At 39.1% G+C, this 8,425-nt stretch overlaps 1 pseudogene; it reads left to right on the plus strand.

Annotated features, from left to right (window-relative positions):
* The first annotated feature begins 224 nt into the window (after window positions 1-224).
* LOC112302016 (small ribosomal subunit protein uS2-like) lies at window positions 225-4,947 on the plus strand (annotated as a pseudogene).
* The last annotated feature ends 3,478 nt before the right edge of the window (window positions 4,948-8,425 follow it).

Consider the following 8,425-nt stretch of genomic DNA (forward strand, 5'->3'; position numbering starts at 1 on the left):
CCCAGAATGGGACAGCTCAGCGCCAAGAGAGACCTTCCTGGCCCATGATTTCTCCCTCTGGGAGTACATGAGTGAGCACCTAGCTTCCCAAGCTGTGCTGGATGCTGCCAGAGAGACCCATTCCTCTCTCTCACTCCATCAGAGTGCTGAGTTATGAGATGCAAGACTAGGGAGCCGATGGGCTGGGAAAGCAGCAGATAGGACACTCAGAGGACATTCAAGAGATGCAGATCATACGAGTTGTCCAGGACTCCATCAAGAAGCCCTCCCAGGAGCAGCTGGAAACACCTCACCTGGAAATCCCCTCAATGGGGCCATGGGTACGTCCAGCACTTTGTGCCACACCTACACCTACACACCTACAGCTTTCCTCCTGTGGCTGGTGAAAGAGGGAGGCTGTCAGCATTGCAGGATCAACAGAAGGCATACAAGCTTAAGAATTTTGCCACAAGAGGGAGCAAGAAGCATACAGCAAGAAGCATGGAACAGGTGTATCCACAGAAGATCTGGAAAAGCCTCAGAACCCTAGTAAGGCTGCTGGAAGAAGGTATTTTGCTCCCTAAGGCAGTCAGTGAATACTGGAAGATGTGACTGCTACTTCAAATGGGATGACAACAATGCAAGACTTCAAGGAACATGGTAAATCAAGAAATGATGGTACCACGGAAGGATCATAATAATTTTCCAGTAACCAACCTCAAGGACAGGGAGATCTAATTTACACGATGAGAAAACAAAACAACTACTAGGATGGCATTAGTAAGTCCTTACTTATCAATAATTACTCTAAAGATAAATGGATTAAATTGCCCAATCAAAAAGCACAGAGCAGCTGGATGGATCTGAGTTTGTGCCTAAATGTTACCTCCCTAATTTTTTCTGAGCCAAATACATTTTTTGTTTTGCTTTGTTTTTGTTTTTTACTGCCTAAAAGAGACTCATTTCAGCTTTAACGACATAAATGTGCTCAAAGTGAAGGAATAAAAAAAGGTGTTCCATGCAAGTGGAAACTAAAAGACAGCAAGGGTAGCAATACTTATATCAGACAAAATAAACTTTAAGCCAAAAATGGTAACAAAAGAAAAAGAAAGTCATTATATAATGATAAAGGGGTCAATTCATCAAGAAGGTATAACAATCATAAATATATATAAACCCAACATCTGAGCACCTAAATAACTTCAGATCTGAAGGGAGAAATAGACAAAAACACAATAATAGGAGAGGACTTCAGTACCCTGCCTTCAACAATGAATACATCATCCAGAGCATACAAAAAAACAATTAAGGAACATTAGACTTGAACTATACTTTAGATGAAATGTAGCTAACAGACATACACAGATATTCCATGCAACAACAGTGGAATATACATTCTTCTGAAGTGCACACAGAACATTCTCCAGGACACATCATATGTTAAGTCACAAAACAAGTCTTAGCAAATTTAAGATTGAAATCATTCCAAGTATCTTTTCTGACCACAATGGTATGAAACTAAAAATAAATAAGAAGAGAAAAAGTGAGTGAAAAATTCATAAATATTTGGAAATTAACACACTCCTGAACAAAAAATGGATCAAAGAAGGAGTCAAAAGGAAAATCAAAAAATATCTTAAAACAAATGAAAATAGAAACAAAACATACCAAAAACTTAACAGATGTAGCAAAAGCAGTTCTAAGAGAGAAATTTATAATGATAAATGCCTACTTTAAGAAAAAAAGGAAATCTCAAATAAACAACCTAACTTTACACCTCAAGGAACTAGAAAAAAAGAAAAAACTAAGCCCAAAGGTTAGCAGAAGGAAGGAAATAAAAATGAGAATGGAAATAAATGAAACAGAGACCAGAAAAAATTTTTTAAAAATCAATGAAAATAAAAACTGGGTTTTTTTAAAAAGTAAAATTGGTAAAACTTTAGCTAGACTAAGAAAAAAAAAAGAAGACTCAAAATCAGAAACGAAAGAGACATTACAACTGATACTACAGAGATAGAAAGAATCATACAGGACCACTATGAACAATTATGTGCCAACAAATTAGAAAACTTAGAAGAAATAAATAAATTCCTAGAAATGTACAATCTACCAAGACTGAATAATGAAGAAATAGAAAATCTGAAAACAACAATAATGAGTAAGGAGATTACTGATTCAATCAAAAAACTCCTAACACAGAAAACCTCAGGATCAGATAGATTTCACTGGGCAACTCTACCAAACATTTAAAGAACTAATACCAATTTTTCTCAAACTCTTCAAAAATACTGAAGAAGAATGAACACTTTCAAACTCATTTTACCAGGCCAGAATTACCCTGATATCAAAGCCAGATAAAGACACTAGAAGAAAACTAGAGACCAATATCACCGATAAATATAAATGTAAAAATTCTCAACCAAATATTAGGAAACTGAATTTGACAACACTTAAAATGATTATACACCACGACCGAGTTGGATTTATCCCTGGATTGCAAGGATGATTCAGAATATGCAAATCAATGTGCTACACCTCATTAATAAAATGAAAGATAAAAATTATGATCATCTCAATAGATAAAGAAAACACATTTGATAAAATAAACGTACTTTTAGGATAAAAACACTCAACAAATTGGTTATAGAAGGAATGTACTTAAATGTAATAAAGAACATTTATGATAAACCCACAGCTAGCATCATACTCAACAGCGAAAGTTTGAAAGCTTTTCCTCTAAAATCAGGAACAAGAAAAGAGTGCCCACCTCCCCTTCTTCTATTCAACATAGTACTGGAATTCCTGGCCAAAGCAATTAGGCCAGAAGAAGAAATAACAGGCATCCGAATTGGAAAGGAAGAAGTAAAATTGCCTGTTTGCAGGATACATAGTTTTATATATAAAAAATCCTAAAGACTCCATCAAAACACTGTTACAGCTAGTGACTCAATTCAGTAAAGTTGCAGGATAAAAATCAACATACAGAAATCAGTTGCATTTCAATACATGAACAATGAAATATCTGAAAAACAAACAATACAATCCCATTCATAATAGCATCAAAACAATTGAATACTTAGAAATAAATTTAACCAAAGAGGTGAAAGATTTGCACACTAAAAACTATAAGACTTTGATGAAAGAAATTGAAGACACAAATAAAAGTAAAGATATTTCTTGTTCATCGATTGGAAGGATTGATATTATTAAAATGCCCATATTACCCCAAATCACCTACAGAGTCAATAGAATCTCTACCAAAATTCCAATAGCATTTTTCACAGAGATAGAAAAAACAATCTTAAAATTTGTAAGGAACCCAAAAAGATCCCAAATAGTCAAAGCAATCCCAAGAGAAAAAAACAATGTTGGAGGCATCACACTTCCTGATTCAAAACTATATTATAAATCTATAATAACTAAAATAGTATAGTACTAGCATAAAAATAGAAACATAGACCAATGGAACAGATTCCAGAGTCCAGAAATCAACCCAGGCATGTATTAATTAATATGTGACAAAGGAGCCAAGAATACTCAATGGGGAGAGGATAGTCTCTTCAATAAATGGTGCTGGGAAAATTGGATAACTACACAAGAAGAATGAACGTGGATCCCTATTTTACATCATTCAAAAAAGTTAAGTCAAAATGGATTAGACTTAAACATAAGACCTGAAACCTTAAAACTCCTAGAATAAAAAAATAGGGGAAAATCTCCTTGACCTTGGTCTTGGCAACAGTTTTTTGGGTATAACACCAATACAGCATAAGCAACAAATGCAAAAATAAATAAGTAGGACTACAATCAACAAAACGAACAGACAACCTACAGAATGAGAGCAAATATTGCAAACCATGTATCTGATAAGGGATTGATACCCAAAATATATAAGAAACTCATACAACTCAAGAGCAAAAAAAAAAAAAAATCCTATTAAAATATGAGCAGAGAGCCCTGACTAGTATGGCTCAGTTGGTTGGGTGTTGTCTTTCAAAGCGAGGGGTCATGGGTTTCATTCCCAGTGAGAGTACATGCCTGGGTTTCAGGTTCGGTCCCCAGAGTGCGTTCAAGAGATAACTGATTGATGTTTCTCTCACATCAGTGTTTCTCTTCCTCTCGCCCTCCCTTCCCCTCTCTCTAAAAATAAATAAATAAATAAAATCTTAAAAAAAATATTCTGTGCTACCCTGAGAGAGGCCCATACGGCATTGTTCTGGACTCCCACATAATTTAAAGGACAAGTGATGGCATCTGCATCATAAATCTGGAGAGAACCTGGGAGAAGCTTCTGCTGGCAGCTCATGCCATTGTTGCCATTGAAAACCCTGCTGATGTCAGTGTCATATCATCCAGGAACACTGCCCAGCGAGCTATGCAGTTTGCTGCTGCCCCTGAGGCCACCTGTTGCTGGCCGCTTCACCCCTGGGACCTTCACTAACCACATCCTAGCAGCCTTCCAGGAGCCGGGACTTCTGGTGGTCACTGATCCCAGGATGTCCACCAGGCTCTCACTAAGGCATCCTGTGTTAACCTGCCTATCACTACTCTGTGTAACAGAGACTGTCCTCTGCTCTAGGTGGACATTGCCATCCTTTCCAACACAAGGGGGCCCACTCAGTTGGTGTGATGTGATCCGTGTGGACCTGGGAAGCACTGCGCATGTGCGACACCATCTCGCAGGATCATCCATGGGAGGTCCTGCATGATGTCTACTTCTACAGAGACCCTGCAGAGACAGAGAAGGAGGAACAGGCCCTCGCTGAAAAGGCTGTGACCAAGGAGGAATTTCAGGGTGGATGGACGGCTGGGGCTCCTGACTTCACTGCTGCTCAGCCCGAGGTTGTGGACTGGTCTGAAGGCGCAGGCGCCCTCTGTGCCTGTTCAGCGGTTCCTACTGAAGTCTGCCCCGCAGGCCCCACCGCTCAGGGCTTGGAATGGGTAGCAACAACCTCTGAGCGGTCTTAAGCTGGTCTTCCAGAAACTCTTAAATAGAATGGAAATAAGGTTGAAGGAAAATAAATAAACAGTTTGTTAAAGAAAAAAAATGGGCAGAGGAATCAAATACGCATTTTTCCACAGAAGATATACAAGTGGCCAACAGGCCCATGAAAAGATGCATAACATCACTAATTATCAGAGAAATGCAAATTAAAACCACATGAGCTAGCACCTCACACCTGTTAAATGGCAATTATCAAAAAGATAAGAAATAACAAGAGTTGGCAAAGATGTGGAGAAAAGGGAAGCCATGTGCACTATTGCTGGGAATGTAAATTGGTGCAGGCGCTGTGGAAAAGAGTATGGAGGTTCCTCAAAAAATTAAAAGTAGAACTACCATATGTTATAGCAACCCCACTTCTGAGCATATATCCACAGGAAATGAAATCAGGGTCTCAAAAAGGTATCTGCACTTCCATATTCATTGCAGCATTATTTACAATAGCCAAGATATGGAAACAACGTAGTTGTCCTCTACAGATGAATGAATAAAGACAATATAGCATATATATATATTTTTTTTTTACACACACGCACTGGAGTATTACTCAGCCACGAGAAACAGGGAAATCCTGCCATTTGTGACAACATGGATGGAACTCGAGGGCATCATGCTAAGTGAGATAAGTCAGAGAGATCAAGACAGATCCTGTATATCGCTTATATGTGGGATCTTAAAAAGTTGGACTCATAAAAGCAGAGAGTAGAATAGTGATTTGCCAGGGGAAGGGGGTGGGGGTGGGGAGATGTCAGTCAAATGGTACAAACTTCCAGTGATAAGATGAACAAGTTGTAGGGTCTGATGTACAGCACGGTTATTATAGTTAACAATACTGTATTGTATACTTGAGAGTGGCTAAGAGAGTAGTTGATCTTAAATGTTCTCATCACAAAAAAAGAAAAGGTAATTATGTAAGAAGAACAAACCCTGCTGTGGTAATCATTGTAATGTGTGTGTATCAAATCATCACGCTGTATACCTTAAGCTTAAGCAATGCTATGTCAATTATATCTCAACAGAGCTGGGGGAAAAAAAAAACACAAGGAGTCAAGCATGAGGGAAAGCTCAGAAGGTTAGAGATGCTGGCTCCAAAGTCCCTGCGTTGCTGGATCAACGCCAGCAACCACCTACATTCACACTTTCTGTTATGAGGGGAAAATGAGCCCCATTTTTATTTAAGCTGCTGTAAGACAAGGTTTTATGCTACTTGCAGCTTAGAGTGCTCATGATGGACTCCCCTTTCCCCATGAGAGCCACAGCTCTTGTTTAGCTGCTAATATGAAGAGTCCTGAGCAACCAGGCCATAGAGGGCCTATGCAGTCAGGAAAAAACTCCTGTTTCACATGAAATTTGGGGGAACTGGAGGCTCTTTGATCTATGTGCTTCTAAGATCAGGGGGCAGGGAGGAAGGAAGGGACAGGGGTATTTTATTTTACTTTTTATTATTTTTTTAAAATCTTCACCTGAGGATATGTCCGCCTATTAAATTGAGAGAGAGAGAGAAGCATCAATGGGTAGCCTCCAACCCCAACCGGGGATGGAACCCACAACCTTTTGGTGCATGGGAGAATGCTCCAACCAACTGAGCCACCCAGCCAAGGTGGGACAGGGACATTTTAGGTCACAGTCTAGGACTCACTTGTTAAGACTGTGAGACTTGGAATCCCCAGGTCTATCTAAAATCTATTAATGTGGCACTAGATTGACAAAGTGTTCTTCAACACAGAAGCCCTGAGGAGTAGGGAGAAGAAGAAATCTGAAGGAGGGAGGTAAATATAAGGGATGTGAAATTTACTTTCCAGTTGAGTGGCTTGACTGGCGTGGGTATCAGTTGGGGTTGAGATAATGAGGAGTGACATCGGGACGCAGGCCAGAAACAGGAAGGGGAGAGTGTGATTAGCCAGACAAGCAGGTCTCCCATGGACCTGAGACCTAGGCAGCCTTCTTAATCATTTGCATATATGAGGTGTATCTATGTCTCTATCCACATTATGTTGAGGACTGAACGCACCTGGAACTGTTATAAATTCTCAAAGAGACCTGGGACCTGAAAAGTGGGGGAAACTCTCCTGATCTGGTCAACCTGACAGATTTCAGAAAGCGGTGAGCAGTCATTTTGGCCACAAGGTGATGCGCCACAGACACTTCCTCACACGTGAAAACAATCAAGGCTCAATTCTGGAACCAACACTAGTCACAGACTGTAACCTTCAGGTATACATAACGTTTTGGGTTCCTACCCTGCAATTATACTTGCGTCACTTGAACTTTGGATTTGTGTCTGCAGAATGGTTAAATAAATTACTAGATACTGGTTGTGATTGCTCCTGCCTCCTGTTTTAATCCAGAGGGTGTTCAGGGCCCCTGCCTCCATTTCTATGGTTAAGAAAGTGCTGCTTCTATTGCGCCGGCAGAGCTCACAGGAACTCAGAGAGCCCCAAGTGAAGAGAACATCTTAAAGACACTCTCCTATTTTCCAGATGAGTAAACTGAGGCCCAGAGTTGTTTCAAAGATCATTTGAGTGGGGATCAAAATTATGCCTGTCTACAATGCCATGCTTATATCCCATTCCACCTTCCCCGGCAGGAAAGGATCACTGTTCCGTGTTTTCTAAAAGGCCCCTTCCAGGGTTCCACCAACCAATGGTGGTAGGAAGCTTTAGTGCCATATGGGACTGTCAACAGTCTCTTCAGTGCAAGTGACCTACCTGGCAAGCAGCAATGACAAACATTGATCAATTAGCTGAAAAGAGGTAGATTAATAATGCAGTCATTTGGCAAACCATTTTATTTCATTTGCTTCCAACATCAGATAAGAAGCATATACACAATCATCTAACACAGGAGTATCATTTAATATCTTTTCTAAGTTTTTAAATATTACCACTTATTGGTGATTACCTCTTTTCATATTTGCAAGAAAACAAATAAAATGGAATGCATTACTAGGTTATTGAGCCACATTTTTTTAATAAGGGATTTAAATAAATGTGGTGTTTTAGTCTGCCAATTATGTTGTTTCTCTCTAGTTTCTGAAAATAACTAATTAAAACAGTAATGGGTCTGTGAGCTAAGTTTATATTAATATTTTGATTATTAAAGTACTGAGAGAAAATGATTTCCCACAAAATACATTTTTGTTTAGCTAATTAAATAATTTTCCATTTTATACCAGGGGAGAAAAAAAGAAGTAGAAAATAACTTTGAGGTTTCTAACATGAGCAACTAGGATGAATTCACATAATTAGAAATACGTTAATAGTTATAGAAGATTATTTGCAAAAAGGACTACAATCATTTCCTCCCTGTCTCTGCCCTTGAGCATTTCCTTCCCACACTGACTCTTGGCTTGCCCATGTGTCTTGCTTTGGTTAAGAGGACAATAGCAAATGTGACATAAGCAAAGACCTGAAAATTACTTGTGAGAAAAGTACTGAATGAGCC

Source organism: Desmodus rotundus, chromosome X, assembly GCF_022682495.2.
Source record: "Desmodus rotundus isolate HL8 chromosome X, HLdesRot8A.1, whole genome shotgun sequence".
Classification (NCBI taxonomy): Eukaryota; Metazoa; Chordata; class Mammalia; order Chiroptera; family Phyllostomidae; genus Desmodus; species Desmodus rotundus.